Raw genomic sequence first — 19,954 nt, forward strand, 5'->3', positions numbered from 1 at the left:
TCTGTTAGGGGAAAATATAAAAAATAAAAAATGTACAATAAGCTGGTTGCATAAGTGTGCACACCCTTATTTGTTGAAGCATCTTTTTATTTAATTACAACATTCAGTCTTCTTGGGTACACGCCTGCCATCAAAGAGACTCTGATTAACCCAAAATAAAGTTCAGCTGTCCTTGTATGATTTTCCTGACATTTACTCAGTTGCCTGCTGCAGCAAATGCCATGGTTCGCAGAGAGTTTACAAAGCATCAAAGGGATCTCATTGTTGGAAGGTATCAGTCAGGAGAAGGGTACAAAAAAATTTCCACAGCATTGGATATACCATGGAACACAGTGAAGACAGTCATCAAAATGGAGAAAATGCGAGACAACAGTGACGTTGCAAATAACTGGATGTCCAAAATTGATGAAAAGACAAGATGAAAATTGGTCAGGGAGGCTGCCAAGAGACCTATAGCAACACTGAAGGAGCTGCAGGAATTTCTGGCAAGTACTGCTTGTATACTATATGTGACAACAATCTCCCGTATTCTTCATATGTCTGGACTATGGGGTAGGGTTGCAAGATGGAAGCCTTTTCTTATACAGAAAAACATACAGGCCTGGCTAAATTTTGCAAAACAATACATCGTCTCCCAAAAGCATGTGCGAAAATGTGTTATGGTCTGATGAGACCAAGGTTGAACTTTTTGGCCACAATTCCAAAAGGTACGTTTGGCGCAAAAACACTTTGCATCACTAGGCATTCTTTAGCTATGTCAAGAATCTAAGTGGCAATGCTCAGATCTGCTCAGAGTTAGTACAGAATGGCACAAAATACACTGAACCGACCGATATCACCAACATTCTGGCAGACAGGTTCAGTGCAAACTTCACCCCCCCACCCCCAAAAGGGCCCATAACCATACCAGAAGAATGTAGTGCCCCCGAAATCACAGACACTCAGGATAAAACAGCCCTCTCCAAAGCCAAAAACACAGCATCAATGGAACCGGACAGTGTCCCAGGCTGTGTCCTACACAAGCTCAAAGACTAACTAACCCCTCACCTAAACACACTGTTCAAACTCAGCCTCTCCACAGGCTACGTACCCACAGAATGGCGCACAGCAATGGTTATTCCGCACCACAAAGGTGGAGCCACAACAGACCCTGGGAACTATCGCGCTATAAGCCTGACTAGCTTGGTCTGCAAGGCTATAGACCGCATCATTAATGGAACTCTTTAACGGAGACATTGGGAACCTCCAAACACTGGACCCTACCCAGTTAGGCTTTGTTAAGGGCAGATCATGCCTCCTAAACCTGGTGGACTTCTTTGAGACAGTTACCAAGGCTATAGACGAGGGAAAGGTGGTACACACAGCCTACCTAGACCTCGTACAGGCCTTCGACACCATTCTCCATTCTGGTATTATAGCCAAGCTCACCAGCCTGAACATAAACCCCTATGTCACAAGATTGGGTGCCAACTGGTTCACGGACAGAACCTACATGGTGAGAGTTGCGGGAGCTAGGTCCGACTGTAAACCGGTTACAAGTGGCGTTCCCCAGGGCTCAGTCCTAGGATCCCTCCTGTTCGGCATATACTTCTCAGAGGTACAGGCAAGCCCAGGAGGACTATGGCTGACCAAGTTCGCAGGCAACTGCAAACTAGGGGCTATAATTGACTCTCCATCTGACACACACATCCTCCAAAAGGGTCTCACTGAGACGGATACCTGGTGTCAAAATCATGGCCTCAAGCTAAATGTCAAAAAGTGCATAGGCATCCCCTTTGGAAAAAAAACAAAGTACCCACAAACTACCACATAGGTGGTAGTTCCCTAAATACTGCAAGACATAATAAGGGATCTGGGGACCCAAGTAATCACATTGCCAAAGTGGTTAGAAAATCCTTATATGTGGCCCACCTAATCACAAAAGGGTTCGCAACCAGATCAAAAGAGGTCATTGTGCCCCTCTGCTCATCACTCATCAGACCCATCATAGAGTACAACGCCCCATTTGGGATGTACCTTACAAGACACCTGCAGCCACTGGAAAGACCACAGAAGTACCTCACCAAGAGGATCACTGGCCTCAAACAGATGCCCTATGCAGCTCGACTGAAGAAACTCCAGCTGTACCCAGTTGCATACCGCCTACGTAAAGGTGATCTCTGCCTGACATACAAGGCCATGTCCAACCAGAATTGATGGACATGCTCCACCTAAAGAAAACCATATCCCCTCGAGCCACATGCTCCAGGAGTCTAAACCTCACAACAACAATAAATAGGACGTGCTGGAGGGATAGATTCCTGTCCCAGAGACTTCCATGCTTTGGAACAAGATTCCAATCTACATTAGGCAGAGCTCCTTGCTAACACTCTTCAAGAGAAACCTTGACGAGTGGATGGGAAACGAAGTTTAACCCGGGGATCACTTCAGTGGTTCTGCTGGACAGAGGCACAGGGAACTAATCTAAGGGGGTGGCGAATGCCAACACAGTCTGGCTAGGCTTATAAATGCCTAGTACCTACTTATGAACATATAAAAGAACATGATCCCCACGGTGAAGCATGGTGGTGGAAGTATCATGTTTTGGGGTTGCTTTTCTTCAGCTGGAACCGAGGCTTTAGTTAAGGTGGAGGGAATTATGAACAGTTTCAAATACCGGTCACGTTTGGCCCAAAACATTCAGGTGTCTGCTAGAAAGCTGAAGAGGAATTTCACCTTTCAACATGACAATGACACCAAGCATACATCCAAATCAACAAAAGAATGGCTTCACCAGAAGAAAATTGAAGTTTTGGAATGGCCCAGCCAGATCCCAGACCTAAATCCAATAGAAAATCTGTGGGGGTGACCTGAAGAGGGCTGTGCACAAGAGATCTCCTCGCAGTCTGCCAGAGTTGGAGTGCTTTTGCAAGGAAGAGTGGGCAAATATTGCCAAGTCAAGATGTGCCATACTGATAGACTCATGCCCAAGAAGACTGAATGCTGTAATTAAATGAAAAGGTGCTTCAACAAAGTATTAGTTTAAGGGTGTGCACACTTATGCAACCAGCTTATTGTATGTTTTTTTATTTTTTTATATTTTCCCTTAACAGATTTGTTTGTTTTTAATTGAACTGTAGAGGTTATAGGTCACATTAAAGGTGTTTTGAAATGATTTACTGTGGTCTCATTTGTTTATATCACAAAAACTTTGCATTTTAACAGGGGTGTGTACACTTTTTATGTCCACTGTATGTGGGGAGGATCAAGACCTTCAGGAATGATAACCAGCCATTTGTTGCCAGTGTAATGCCATTTGTTGCCGGTGGTTCAGAGAAACTAGGGTGGCTGTTATTAGCTTTTTAGTTGTATCTCCTTCATTTACCATTAGTATGGAAAGAAGTTGCCATGCTTTTCTAAGGATCATTCAGGTTTAGCTGGTGCATCCTCAATAGCTGTTTTATGTAAGGCATCCTTAAGTAACTTCTGTGCAGGCACAGCGTGGTCCTCAGTGAACTTCTTTCCTAGATATTGTCACATAGCTTTGAGGTCTTGATCTTCCTCCTGGTCTGCAGAGATCAAGGACATGTTTTAATAGGCAAGCCATCCAGGAGAATCGGTAAGGAACTCTGTCCCAAAGGTTAATGACAGCTGAATCTCATTAACAGATGCTAAATTATGCCAATGCCTTAACATTAGATCTGCCTGGAGAAGTCAGTGTTCATTAACCATCTCACCCTTCATCCTTCTTTTTCTTTTGTGGGTGGGTTTACTGGTTCTGTAATTTTGGTACCTTTAGCGTGGTCCAAAACTGGAAGTAGAGCGGAGAGGTGCAAGGTGTGATGGGTTAGGAGGAGGGGGAGCAAGATTAGCCTGGGAAAGTTAAGCTGAGCCGTGTGGAGTACCAAAGTCCAAACATTTGACAAAGTTTTTAAGCTGTCCAAGCACCTCTAACAGTATGGTAAGTACATAGAGTTAGTTTATGTAGGCCTTGGACCTGAGCTTGCCTAATAGATTGATCATTAGTTATACAAGCAGTTTGTCAAGAAGCTGTGGACCACAGTTACTATTGTTCTTTGTTTGAGTGAGTGAGTTTTTTTTTTCTTTATGAACCTAATGGTGTTTGGTTACTCAAGTTGCAGACACGTGATTAAGCCTGTTGGATCAAAACCTGGTCAGGACCATCCAGTGGTTAAACATTCAAAACTTTTAAGATGATTCCTTTCTCAGAGGTTTGAGTTATGATAAGGAGAGTCCTGCAGGAAATCTCCCCTTACTTGGAGTCTAGAAAAATAGTCATCCGCAAGCAGAAGCTTTAAAAGCTTTATTTTGCCAGTTGTGAATGAAGGGGCTTCAGTTTATCTGTCATCACTGAGAATTGCTCCATCTGCACTTTACTGTTTGTTCTATGTTATTCCCACGTTATGCAGGTTTGTGTGCAAATTTTAAACATATTTAAAGTCACTGAGATGAAATGTGGGGCAATGAAATGTAACAAAAGTCTACATTTATATGTTATTTAGTTTCACTTGCATTTACCAGTCCTGTAAACTCCTATTTCTATCTTTGTAATGAAGCATTTAGTAATATAAACTGGCTTTATGACACAGAGGGATGAGGCCCTTACTGTACCACAGTGACCCGGATCCAGTTAGCATGGCCCAAAGGTCATGTCACTCATCCTGGGGGGAAGGGTGCAATGGAATCATTCCATGACTTCTGCCTGTTGAAGTACCAGAGTAAGGGCCTTGATAACTTATATGGCCTGACAATCTGGGCATACTGCTGTAGTGTGTGTGTGTGTGATACTATACACACGTCACTGGGCCAGTGTTGCATGCTGTGCCATAGGAGGGGGCTGTGAAGTTTGCAGAAACTTCTTGATGTCATCTGAGTGATGGCCACCATCCCTGGCACTTATCTCATCTGATTGTCTCTTTGGATACCAGGAAAAGGGGGTGGATAAGCAGACCAGTGAGTGGTGGTCATTGTGATTGGAGGAGAAGACCTGGAAATCTAAGGTAGAATGGAACTTGCCAGTAATAGTTATAGTTTACATGACTCCTGGGGGATAAGATGGTGAATTTAATGATTTCCTTTTTTCTTCCTAGATCCATTGGTGTGTTTGTATCTTGTGACAGTGAAACGGGGATGACATCACATTGTGACTAGCTCTTTAAGGTGAGTCTTGTATTTTCAGTGCTTATTCTTTTAGTCCCTCTGGGGCGGCCACGGTGGTACAGTGGTTAGCATTGCTGCCTCACAGCAAGAGGCGTTTCTCGCCTGATCAGCTGGGGTGCTTCTGTGCGGGAGTCTGCATGTCCTCCTGTGCTCCGTGTGTCCTCGTGGTTTCCTCCTCCTCCCACCCCCCCCTCCTCTGCTGTGGATTGGACGCAACACTCGTTGGGGTACTAATGTGGTGGAGTGTATGTGTCTGTGTGGAAGGTTGCTGTGACTGGCGCATAGCCTGGCAAAAACGACACCGTAAAACAATGTGCGGGGTCAATGTCTGTGACTGTGTAGCAGGGCTAACGAAAAAGCAAGAGAAGATTCTTTTAGTCCCTCTATTCTGTGTACAGAATTACAGTGGAGTGACTCTGCTGTAGTGCAGTAAATGGAAGAGAATTATATGAGCGCGGCATGGAGTGAGAACGACTCCTATTACATGGGGTTCATCATGTACCCCCTTCCCCCAAGTGAAGTGTAAAGCTTTGTCCTTGATTATATGTTTTAGCTTATAGCATACATTCAAGTGGTGGTGGTGTTTTTTCTTTCGAGACAATAGTTGTCTGTACAAGAGTATGCTCCCACTCCCAAATATCTGTATAGTTTACAGAACATAAAAAGCACGCTGAAAGGTAAAAAGTCACATTTTAAAATGATTTGTTAAATTGGGCGTTTATGGAGAGAGACACCTTCGGACTCTCCCACCAGAAGAATAAACACCTGTCACAAAGGTTGATAAACACTGTCTGTGAGTATCTGAGAGAAACAAGTGATAACTCCCCTTGACTGGTGAAGTTCAGGGAAAAAAACTACATCTTTTAAAGAGGCAGTCTTTTTAGGGCATTTCTTTCTGAATTTCATAAACAAGGTAAACTCTTGAAAATAATTAGTGTGTGACTTATTTTTGTTTACAAAACTTTACCTTGTATGATGGCTGCTGAGAATTTTCCCTTAACCTTACTGGTCATACTCTTGCCAGTTCATGATGCAGTACAAATAGAAATGCAGATTTGAGTCCCAGGGCTGGAGGAGTATCATTGTTTGTTGAGGAGTAGTTTAGGATAACAGAGGAAAGTGTGCATGTAGAGGCCCCAGAGTAAATGTCAGCCCCATATGTGCCTGACCATTGTCATTTTCTTTGTGATCCTGTAGATTTACTCCACTTGCTATCTCTTGCAGAAGTAGGACTTGGTCACTTCCCTTCTGTCCTCTTTAGAGAAGGAGAACTTTTACATGAAGCATATTCATGTCTCATTAGTCATGAATACTGGTTTAAATGATCAGCTATTGTTGTCATCTACTTCTTTACAGGAATTGTAAATTGAATGAGGGACCTTTATGAATGGGTGTCCATGATGGATCCTTTAAGAAGAATAAAGTATGGTAAGTTTTTAAGATCATAGGAGCTCAGAATGTCTGTACACTGTAGTGCTCAAGGTACACACACTGTCACCCTGCCAAAGACTGATTGTGTAGATCCCTCCCCACGCACAGGCAAAATGTAACAGAATTTAAAACCTGAGACCATTTCTGTTTTCTGTATGTAATTTTAAAAGTAGACATTTGCAATTGTCACTTTCTGTCCTGACAGATGACCTAAGGTGAGGGGACATTTCTAGCTGTCATAGAATTCAGTTACGTTATATGTAATGATCAATGCAAGTTCTCCATTTTGAAACAATACATTGTACTGTACAGTGGTTACCCGACTCCCAACACTTGAACTTTTAAAAGTGGGATGCATTGCGGATAATGTGGGTCTATCCTCTATAACCTGTAGGATGAAGGCTGCAGGTTAATACCTCAGCACTCCAGACTTTCTTAGGCTAATGGGTACTCCCCTTATTCCATAAGCTACATGTAGAACTGTACAGCTCCTTCCTGCCGTGCTTAACTTAAGTGTCAGTCTGCATTACAAACCCCCCTAATTGCCGATCAGTTTCAGAGGTTTTCATGAGTGAAAACGTTTTTGTACTTTTCTTTATTGTTATTGTATGTACTCGCTTTTCTGTTGCTTTTTGTAGGAAATGTTTGACTTAATTCAGTAAGTTTCTGCATTCATTTCTTGGGTCTAGACTTACCTTTTTTCTCCAACAAGTTGATGAATACATGCATATATACATGCATGTTGCACACACATACATACTTTACATTCTTTTTCCTTTTCAAAATTTGTAATTTTTGCCTTCTGCCTACAGGCATTTAATCAAATAAGTTTTGGTGAAGTAACACTTGATATTATGCACTATTTGGTAGCATCACCTAAACCGTCATTGAATTTAAAACTTTTCTGCAGAGTCTCCATGTCCTTTAATCTGTACACATGGTTTTGACAGGTGCTTCATTTTCCTCCCACATTTCAAAAACATGCCAAGGTGAATTGGCAGTCCTCCAAATTGCTGGTAGAGGTGTATGTTTGTGTGTGTGTTTGTGCATGTGCATTCACTGATAGACTAATGTCTTACCCAAGATGACTTTTTCTTTGTACCCCTTTTGAGTGTTTGGATAGGCTCCAGCTCTCCCACAGTCCTGAAATGAATAAAGCATCTAGTGAGAATGAATAAATGAAGTCAAATGAGTTTTGAAAATCTGTAGCAGGACTGAATTTATAAACCAGGAATTGTAGATCTGCAGAAAAAAAAAAACTTGCAGATGTACAGAGGAGCACAGGTCATAAAGGCATGAAAGTGTCTTCTAAGAAACATTTAGTTCACAAGCATCAGATATCGCATTCGCAGCATCAATGGAAGTGACAGCCAAAGACGCTGTGGCATAACACCTTGAAAGAGTTATCAGACTGAGTTTTTTTTCTGTAAGAAATGTGAGTGCTTTGGTTAGGTAAGCTGTTGCCCAGCACTAGTATGATTAATATGACTTTGTTTAAATGAAAACATAAAATAAGTAAATTAATAACAAACAGATCAATGTTCCAGGATGTTAAGAATGGCTCACACAAGCAGTGTATGTAAAATTATGAATATAGGAAGAGAGCAAGTCTGATGTGAAAGAGGCAAACCGAGAACTGGCTTGATGCTTTTAAGTAGAGTAGAAATTTAACTGATAAGAGGCATTCGCTGTATCACTCTAGAATTGGCAGGAGTGAAATGCAACACACTGTTTTGGTATTGGGGATGCTTTATTAATGAGCTCCATAAAAGAATATGAATAGATACTGATGCAGTTGCTACTATATGAATGTGAAGTGTTACAAAAGGTATACCCAGGTGAAAGGGTTGCCACAGTGGGAAGACTTTTCCATTAACGTCAAAAGTAAACAGAGGTTGAATCTTGAATATGTATGTGACACAGTGTAGGTGTAAATGTACTTTGACAAAAACTGTACAAAATTTCACATGTCAGCTAAGAACAGTAATAATTCCACTCTAGATTAAAAGTTGACACAGTTGTGGGCAGACAGCAAACCATGTCAGTAGAACAGATGGATGATGCCCAGTGCCGCAGACTGCGACCCAGGTGCTGGATGTCTGGCAGGATATTGTGATTATCAAAGGCAATATTTAGTTCTCTTAAATGTTGTTGATACTATTGGAACGAATAAAAAAGATCTATATTTACTTTGGTCCATACTAGCTGTGGCAAGGAATGTATAACTAGAAAGTGGAAGTCGTCACAAGAACCTACTCTGGAAGAATTCTTGAGATTGTTGGAAGAAACAGCGACATTAGAAGTTAAGGTGAAAGAATCAAGAATTTCTCCTAAAACATGGATAAACAATCCTTGGAAAAAAAATTGCTCTTATTGAGACATTAAAACTGAACTCTAACTAATTAATGTATAACTTTATTCTTTATTAATTGAATATTATAAATTTTTGTTACTAATTTCATATTTTTATTTTTTTTTTTTTCTTTCTCCTCTTTTGTTCAGGTCAATTGTACATAGTCTATATAAAGGCTTATAATGTTTGTTTTCATTGATGATTGTATTGTTAAACATTATAATATTTGGAAAATAAAAAAAAAAAAAAAGGCAAACACCTGTCATGGGGAGTGAATGCAGCTTAGTTCATTGCAATACTATAAGCAGAAATAATGGCAATAACCACCACAAAGTGAAGTCCAAGGTTTAATCGCAATAAAACAGCATAAAAACAGAGCAGATGTACTGATGTGTAAGTGCTTTCAGGCTAATGCCCTTCTTCAGACAACTTACTAAAAATAAAGGCAGTTCTTATACAAAGTTCCAACCAATCACAACTCAATAATTTACCCACCTTTTCTTGATACTAGTAGCATCACCATTCATTGAGATGTCATTCGTTTCTTTGCTTCTCTCCTTTCTTGCTGTCGCCTCCTCCACTCGTTTTTCTTCTTCATCTGTGCTGGTAAACAAGGAAAAGAATGCTGGCTGTTCTCTGTTAACCGAATGGTTTTAGGTCTCTCCCCCATATATATATATAGTTTTCCCCAGTCTCTGTATTGTCTGTTGTCTCGGACCTGGTATCCTGTGAGGCCATTGAGGTCAGATTAACAAGACTGTTGTCTCTTGTTTCATTCTGACAAATGTCTGTTGTTATATTGGTATTTGTATCATTACTATCTGTTCTTCCTGAATCAGCAGCAAAGATAATGGATAGTGAATGGTGATGCTACTAGTATTATATACAACTTATCTGTGTCTTACCTGAAACGGAGATATATGTGTTGAACAAAAGGGCTCACTTTTGTTCCTGGTTGCAATAGTAATTTTAGTGATGTAATACTGGACTTAATGACATTTGGTAGGAATGTCGTGTTAAAGGATATGTTTGGCAACAATACTTCTAACAGACAAGCAGTTTTAAGGCAACCCAGCTCATTTGTTCCCCTATTTAATTCTACCATGAACACCTTTATAAAGGTATGTGAACAGGAAATAGGAGTTTATTTACAAAGTAACTATAATAAGAAGTTTTATAATTTAACGCAAACACAGAAACGAGCATTACTGGCTTTACAACAAAATATGCAAATCATTATTAAATCTGCTGATTAAGGAGGAGCAGTAGTCATTATAAATAAAGAGTTTTAGCATACAAAGTTAATTGAGATGTTGTCAGATACATCCACTTTTATACAAATATCTCCCATTACTGTTAACTCTAGAATCAGATGTCAAGAGTTGAAAGATATAGGACTAATGGACATGGACCTATATAAGTTCTTGTGCATAGAACACCCTGTCATTCCTATTTTTAAGGCCTTACCAAAAATACATAAGGACATCAATAATCCCCCATTAATGCCAATAGTATCGGGTAGGGGGTGGATGGCAGAAAATATTTCCATTTGGGTGGAATGTAAGTTAAGACCTGTAGTAACACATATTACACATATTTTGAAGGATACAGGTGACTTTTTAACAAGTTTAAGTGAATGTATCAGGCTCAAAGAAGCTAGGAAAACATACAGTATGGTAACTTTGGATGTAAAAAATCTTTTTACTGTGATAAGTAATGAATATGAACTAACTGCTCTATCCAATTTAATTAATGATTTGCTTTTATTTGATATTAATAAGATCAGACTCATTATTGAGTTACTCAAATTAGTTCTAGAATGTAATGTTTTTTCCTGTCAAATCAGACATTATCGTCCGGTACAAGGAGTGGCCATGGGTACCCCTTGTGCCAATACGTATGCCAATTTAGTTCTGGCATTTTGGGAAAAACATCATGTACTAGGACAATATTATGAATGGTTTAACACCATATGTTTCTACAAGCGCTTTGTAGATGATATTTTCCTGTTGTGGGAAGGTGAGTTGCAAGATCTAGTTGCCTTTGTAGACTATTTAGAGTCCACCACATCTTTTTTAAGGTTCTCTATGACGTTTTCTAGAACTGAGTTGGATTTTTGGATGTATGAATTATACAAGACCATGAAGGTTTTAAAACCACTCTTTATAGAAAAGAATGTTGGAAAAATAATTTGCTCACACAGTACACTATGCATCCGAGATTCACTTTTGATAATATAATGGCAGGACAGCTGGGTAGGGTATCGAGATTATGCACAGATGAGGATATGTTTGCCATGGAATTGAACAATTTGAAACATAATTTTATAGAAAGAGGGTATAATGAACACAGGGTAGAGGGTGTCATTCAGAGGTGAGTGGGACAAAGGAAGGAAAAGATCCGCCCTTGGTTAGCTCATGATTATGAGGAACATATGAGGGTTAATAACCCCAGAGGTGCAGAGAACAAAATGAGGCTCATGTTTACTTATAGCAACAATATACATGGGGTATGTGACATTGTAAGAAGAAATTGGAAAATTCTCCTTACTGATGAGAAGATAAAGAAAGTAGTAGGGGAAGAGCCAACATTTGGCTTTAGGAGAAACAAATATTTAAAAGATTTGTTATGTCATGAAGGAATAAGGCAACACATTTTAAACCCAGGTTAAAAGGGACTAGACCCTGTGGTTTATGTAAGGCATGTACTTGTATAAATACAGAAGTAACGTTTATACATCCCACTACCAAGAAAACATATTATTTTAATACATACGCCAATTGTAAAACCATGAATGTGGTTTATATAGCTACATGTAAATCATGTGTAAGTTTTTATGTAGGGAAGACAAATTGTATGTTAAAAAATAGAATATTGAATCATTTGTCTGCCATTAGGCTACATAATGAACATAATGCTTTATATCAACACATTCAACAATTTCCAGGACATGATTTTAAGTTTGCTGTTATACAGAGCATACATAAAAGTTTTAGAGGGGGGGATCTGGTTAATGAAACGGAATATCAGGAATCTAGATGGATTATAGAGTTAACAGCCCATAGATTCCTGGGACTCAATGATGTAATTCCCCTTAAGCCAGCCCTAAAGAAAAGGTGGGTAAATTATTGAGTTGTGATTGGTTGGAACTTTGTATAAGAACTGCCTTTATTTTTAGTAAATTGTCTGAAGAAGGGCATTAGCCTGAAAGCGCTTACACATCAGTACGTCTGCTCTGTTTTTATGCTGTTTTATTGTGATTAAATCTTGGACTTCACTTCCTGGTGGTGGTTGCCATTATTTCTGCTTATCCTCATTTTGTGTGGGCAGCATTACCTTTGGTAAGGTTATCTTCTGTATTTGCTTGGACTTTCATTGCAATACTAATACTCATTTTGTCATGCAGTAGCTGAAGCTGTTGGATGTTTAGAATCACACTTGTGCCCATAGTATTGGAACTGTGAAATGCCGACAGTAAGCTGCATTGAGTATGGAAGACAACAGGGATATTAAAAAATGCTGACTATTTGGGAGACATCTTACCATGAATGGCTGTTGCTTGAGTTGAAAAAGAGTCATCTGGCTGTGAAATGGGAGAGCCAGTGATCAGCAGGCATGGAGGAAAAACAGAATAAATTCAGCATAATAATAATAATAAAATAAGAAAAAAGGCATAAGATTTTCTTGTCTCTGACAGGAAGCGAGTAGTTTTTGAAAATATGATGAAGACATACATGCAAATAACTTAGTTGTTGCTAATATGTTTCAGTATAATAAATTGATTTGACATTAGATTACATTGCTGTGCTGTTGGTGGCAGCAATAAAGCAAATAATTTACCAGTGTGTGAACTAGTACCATAAATTGCTAGGGGACCTTTTGACTATTACTCCCACTACAGATATTTCATGGCAGGTCTGAGTGGAAATGGATGGAACACTGAAAATTCAGCTTTTATTTATTTCTTTTTTAAAGTTTTTATTGGATTTTCAATTTGTAAAATCACAAAAATGTTTACAATCAGAGATTTGTGAACATAAATTAAAAAAAACTCAGCTAAACCTCACACACAAAAGAAAAAAACAGCTCTTTACAGGAGTGTCCATTAATCGTCAGGTTATCCAAGTTATTATACATTACATTAAATCTAAAATGAACTTATTTTTGCTTGTCAAGCAGATCGCCAAGTTTTGTCCATGCATTGTACCAAGAGGTAATCCTGGTTGTTCTTGACTTAATTGTAATGATTTCCAGGTGACAGACGTCTGTTAAATTATGTATAAATTCTTTGAAGGAGGGTGTAGAGTCGTTCTTCTAATTCTGAGTTATAACTTTTCTTGCTATAGATAGTATAGACCACACAATGCAATATTTCACTTTTTAACACATATAGGAATAGGAATGTTAAAAAGGATTAGTGATTAGATAAAAAAACAATACTCTCTCTTTACAGGCTTTTTTTGGAGATAAATGTTATTCCAATAAGGTGTTAAGACAATACAGTCAAAAAACGTTTTGCCAATCTGCTTTAAGTTCTTGTTTACATCTCCAACAGACTTGTTTCTGCTTGAACATTAATTCAATTTTATGTTGTGTGAAGAAAGATCTATGCAAAAATTTCCAAGTAAAGAGATTCCATCTAAGAGATGAAGGTGTATGTTTAGAAGATATTAGAATTTATTTTTTATCTTCTTCACTCTGAGATCTATTATTAATTTGGGTAAATAGTTCCAATAATTTTCATTGCAACTTTTTGTTTCTCTCCTCACAACTAGATCTAATTTGGATAATATACCTTGTCCCAATGTGTTTTGTTGCATTAAGAATATTAGATAATCAATTAATTTTGGGATATGATCTCTTATCCTTGGTAGCAGTAACTTAATTTCCCCTTCTACATATTGTCTGAAGGATTGTGCAACTAGCCACATGCCTTTATTTAAATTATATTTGTTCTTAATGTAAAAGTGTTTAATATAGTTGAAATGGAATAGGAGTCACTTGTTTGGTGACTTTTTCCTATAAGGTAATCCTTTAATAACCAATGTAGACTATTATTTAGTATGAGATAATTATTAGAATGCCTATTATGTTTAGAGTTTATAAAAAATATTTCTTAAATCTTTCCACCTAAGTGCTATTAATCCAAAGATATATTGTTTTTGTAATTGATGATAATGAATGTAATTATCCTTCCTGTTGCCCAGTCTCCCATATGACAGTTTAAAGTAATTCTTGGTTTACTGAGGTACCAGATAAATCTCAAAATTAAAGTGGTAAATCTAATACAACTTTTTGTGGGGAGCTAATGTTAGTGATTTTATAATATATAAGATTTTTGGTAAGATAATCATTTTGATTATAGATAGCCTCTCTTCCATAGAGAAGAAAATTGTATTCTGCTTGTCTGTTAGATTATTTATATTGTTTATACTGTTACTATAATTATAATTTATATATTACTGGGGATGCACAAGCCAGTGCATTTCTTTGTGCCGGTCCCAAGCCAGGATAAATGGGGAGGGTTGCATCAGGAAGGCCATCCGGTGTAAAACTTCGCCATATCATTCATGCGGACAGCAGTAAATATTTACATACCGGATCGGTTGAGGCCCGGGTTAACAGTGACCGCCACCAGTACTGTTAGCCAACAGGGTGCTGGCAGAAATTGGGCTACTGTTGGCTGGAGGAGAAGAGGGGGGAAGGCATGGCCGAAGGCTGAAGGCAGGAAGAGAGGAGAAAGGTTAGGACTGTGGTAGTGAGGGTCGGAACTTTGAATGTTGGCAGTATGACTGGTATAGGGAGAGAGCTAGCCAATATGATGGACAGAAGGAAGGTTGGTATATTGTGTGTGCAAGAGACCAGATGGAAGGGGAGTAAGGCTAGGTGTATCGGAGGTGGGTTCAAATTGTTTTATCATGGTGTGGATGGGAGGAGAAATGGCGTAGGAGTTATCCTGAAGGAACAGTATGCTAAGAGTGTTTTGGAGGTAAAAAGAGTGTCTGATAGAATTATTTTTATGAAGCTGGAAATTGATGGTGTAATGATGAATGTTGTTAGTGCATATGCTCCACAAGTTGGGTGTGCAATGGATGAGAAAGAAAAATTTTAATTTTGGAATGAGTTGGATGAAGTGGAGATGACTGTACCCAAAGGAGAGAGAGTGGTGATTGGAGCAGATTTCAATGGGCATGTTGGTGAAGGGAACAGAGGGGATGAGGAAGTGATGGGTAGGTATGGTGTTAAGCAAAGGAATGCAGAAGGTCAGCAGGTAGTGTATTTTGCGAAAAGGATGGACATGGCTGTGGTGAGTACTTATTTTAACAAGAGGGAGGAGCATAGGGTGACAGACGAGTGGAGGAAGATGCACACAGGTGGATTATATCTTATGTAGGAGGGCCAGTTTGAATGAGATTGGAGACTGTAAAGTGGTGACTGGGGAAAGTGTAGTTAGGCAGCATAGGATGGTTGTTTGTAGGATGACGGTGATCAAGAAGAGGAGGAGGAGTGTAAGGGCAGCACCAATGATCAAATGGTGGAAATTGAGAAAGGGTAATTGTGAGGTGGAATTCAGGGAAGAGTTAAGACAGGCACTGGGTGGCAGTGAAGAGTTACCAAATAGCTGAGTAATTACAGCAGAGTTAGTAAGGGAGATGGCTAGAAAGGTGCTTGGTATGACATCTGGACAGAGGAAGGATGACAAGGAGACATGGTGGTGGAATGAGGAAGTACAGGAGAGTATACAGAGAAAGATGTTGGCAAAGAAGTGGTGGGATTGTCAGAGAGATGAAGAAAATAGACAGGCATATAAGGAGATGAGGTGCATGGCAAAGAGAGAGGTGGCAAAGGCTAAGGATAAGGGGTATGAAGAGTTGTATGAAAGATTGGACACTAAGGAGGGAGAAAAGGACCTGTACCGATTTGCTAGACAGAGGGACCGAGTTAGGAAAGAGGTGCAGCAGGTAAAGGTGATAAAGGATAATGAGGGAAACATACTCACAAGCGAGGAGAATGTGTTGAGCAGATGGAAAGAGTACTTTGAGGGGTTGATGAATGAAGAGAATGAGAGGGAGAAAGGTTGTATGATGTAGGGATACTGAATCATGAAGTACAATGGATTAGCAAGGAGGAAGTAAGGATACCTATGAAGAGGATGAAGAATGGAAAGGCTGTTGGTCCAGATGATATACCTGTGGAAGCATGGAGGTGTTTGGGTGAAATGGCAGTGGAGTTTCTAACCAGATTGTTTAATGAAATCTTGGAAACTGAGAGGATGCCTGAGGAATGGAGAAAAAGTGTTTTGGTACCGATGCTTAAGAATAAGGGTGATGTGCAGAGCTGTAGTAACTACAGAGGAATTAAATTGATCGGTCACAGCATGAAATTATGGGAAAGAGTAGTGGAAGCCAGGTTAAGAAAGGGACATGAGTAGTGGAAGCTAGGTTAAGAAAGGGACATGATGATTAGTGATCAGCAGTATGGTTTCATGCTGGGAAAGGGCACTACAGATGTGATGTTTGCTCTGAAAGTGTTGATGGAGAAGTACAGAGAAGGTCAGAAGGAGTTGCATTGTGTTTTTGTAGACTTAGAGAAAGCATATGACAGGGTGCCTAGAGAGAAGTTGTGGTATTGTATGAGGAAGTTGGGAGTGTCAGAGATGTATGTAAGAGTGGTACAGGATATGTATGAGGGTAGTGTGACCGTGGTGAGGTCTGCGGTGAGGGTGACAGATGCTTTTAAGGTGGAGGTGGGATTACATCCAAGATCAGCTCTGAGCCCTTTCTTATTTGCAATGGTGATGGACAGGTTGACAGACGAGATCAGACAGGAGTCCCCGTGGACTATGATGTTTGCAGATGACATTGTGATCTGTAGTGAGAGTAGGGAACAGGTGGAGGAGACCCTGGAGAGATGGAGATATGCTCTAGAGAGAAGAGGGATGAAGGTCAGCAGGACTAAGACAGAATATATGTGTGTGAATGAGAGGGAGGATAGAGGAATGGTGAGGATGCAAGGAGTAGAGGTGACAAAGGTGGATGAGTTGAAGTACTTGGGATCAATAGTTCAGAGTAATGGTGAGTGTGGAAGAGAGGTGAAGAAAAGAGTACAGGCAGGATGGAGTGGGTGGAGAAGAGTGTCAGGAGTAATTTGTGGCAGACGAGTACCAGTAAGAGTGAAAGGGAAGGTCTACAAGAGGGTAGTGAGACCAGCTATGTTATATGGGTTGGAGACAATGGCACTGACAAAAAGGCAGGAGTTAGAGCTGGATGTGGCAGAGTTAAAGATGTTAAGATTTGCACTGGGTGTGACGAGGGTGGACAGGATTAGGAATAAGTATATTAGAGGGTCAGCCCAGTTTGGAAGGTTTGGAGACAAAGCCAGAGAGGCAAGATTACATTGGTTTGGACATGTGATGAGGAGGGATGCTGAGTATATTGGGAAAAAGATGCTAAGGATGAAGCTACCAGGTAACAGGAAAAGAGGAAGGCCTAAGATAAGGTTTATGGATGTGGTGAGAGAGGACATGCAGGTGGTTGGTGTGACAGAGCAAGATGCAGAGGACAGGAAGAAATGGAAACAGATGATCCGCTGTGGCATCCCTAATGGGAACAGCCAAAAGAAGATGATGATCTTTAATGTTATCCATTATAATTATTCCTAAGTAATTTTCTTCTCTTTGACAATATATTTAATTAATTTATTTTGATTCTACTCTTTGTATTTATAGATAGGATTTTTGTTTGGTCATTGTTAAATGGTAAACCAGATTTTTTTAAATACATCCATTGCTAAGAATATTGCAGATAAAGAATTATCATTGTCATTTAATTTCAGTAGGTTGTCATCAGCAAATAGTTGAATTTTAGAGTTTAAATTTTCATGTATGTTAATACCTTTTATATCTGTATTTGATCTGGGAAAATTAGCAAATGCTTACATAATTAGGGTAAAAAGCAGAGGTGAAAGACGACATCCTTGTTTGGTTCCTTTCAAAATTTGTATAGAATTGGAAGTAAAAGTACCTATTTTAACATATGCAAAACAGTCATTATAAAAAAGATTAATAAGATGTGTGAAGTTACTTGAGAAATTATATTCTTCTAAAATGAGCAAGAGATGTTTCTAGTTTGCCGAGTCAAAAGCACTGTTAATATCAAGACTCATTAACGTTAAGTTCCCTTTTTGTTTTATTTGCATAGTCAATTATCGTGATTATTCTTTTAATATTATTATAAGTATTTCTGTTTAAGATGAAGCTAGTTTGATCTTCATTAGTCTTGGAGAGTAGAATATATTTTAATCTGTTAGCATGAATTGCCATGAAAAATTTATAATCGACATTTAAAAGTGAAATTGGTCTGTCTGAAGAGCATTCAGTAGGATCTCCGTCAGTTTTTAAATTTGGAGAGATAAGGGCATATTTCCCAGAAGGAGAAACTTTAGCTAGGTCCTTGACTATAGAAAAACCATTGTGTAATATGTCTAGGGCTTCTTCGGGTAATAGCTTATAAAGTTCAGATATAATCCCATCATTACCTAGTGCTTTATTAGGTTTTAGTTTAGAAATTTGAGTTTCAAGTTCAGACATAGAGATTGTTTTGCCATTTAATTTCATTTGGTCATCGGATAGTTTAGTTTTTTATATTTTTTAATAAATATTTGAATTATTTCTAATGGATCTATTAATATGTTATTTTGATTAATTTTATTATAATAAGCTCTGAATTCCTTTAGAATATTTTCTGTTTCTGTTATTTTCTTCATATGTGAATAGACTTCTTTTATGTGGTTGGACTTGCTGTGTAATTTTGTTTTGTGGCTAAATTGTACATAGATTTTGGATTATTAGAGAAGTTAATCATCTTATAGGTTCATAGGTTGGTACTAGGCTTTGACCCTAGGGCCTGTACAACCCTAGCCATAACAATTCCCTGGTTATTTCTTCCCACAATATTTACTTCCCTGGAGCCCTGTCTAACATCCTTTCAAGGCTGATTTTAGTTTTATGGTTTAAGATTTCCAAGTATTTTTGTTTAGTTTATTAATCTCTTCTGGTTATTATTTTTATTTGTTTGATTTTCTAATTTTAACTTATCAGGTTTTTCTTGTATTTCATGTAATTCTTTGCCCCATTTTTTACAACAAATTTCTGAAGCATCTTCTATATTATTAATTTCTATAAAGGAAATAATTTCTTTAATAAAAAGTCCTCTTAAATTCTTTTAAACAAGTTCTGCATGCTGGTAATCTTCTGATTTTAACATTATTATTAATTTCAAAAACAGCTCAAAACGTAATTGCATTATGATCTGAAAGCGGATAGGTTACTGTTTTGACTTTGCCTAGTGTATCAGTCAGGTCATTAGAGACATATAATGTCAACTCTGGATTCCATTCCATGTCTATGGGAATAACGGGTAAAAAAATAATGAATTTGGTTCTGAAAATTCATTTATGTCTCTAAGGTGAAACAATTCAGTAGATTTTAACAATGCCTTTGCAGATGCCTGGTATTCCCCTTTTGTCTATTGTGTTAGTATCACTTGGTGGCAATATACAATTAAAGTCTCCTGCTAGAATGATGCTGCCATTTGAGTTGTTAATTACTTGTTCTAGGTGTTGGGTCAGCTGTTTTAATTCCTATTCCAGGAATCCAACGCAAGCTAATAAGAGTAAATATCCTCTTATTATATTTTATAGTTACAGTACAAAGCATATCTTTATTATCTTGATATATTTCTATAACTGTCGTTATAGGCAGTGAATTTCTCCATACTATAGCAACCCCCTTTTTTGATTATATTGTGAACTGGATAATATATTGTAGTTTTTAGTGTTTAGCCTGTGTATGTCATCTGTTAATAAGTGTGTTTCGTATAAAAAATAACTTGAGAATCAAACAACTTCAGATATCTGTTTAAGCTACCCCTCTTGCATCAGTTGTTTAATCAATTGACATTTATGGAAATACAGTTAATAAATGCCATTGTCCTACTAATCAAAAGTATG

This window comes from Protopterus annectens, chromosome 9.part0 (assembly GCF_019279795.1).
Source record: "Protopterus annectens isolate FY-2018-M chromosome 9.part0, PAN1.0, whole genome shotgun sequence".
Lineage (NCBI taxonomy): Eukaryota > Metazoa > Chordata > Ceratodontiformes > Protopteridae > Protopterus > Protopterus annectens.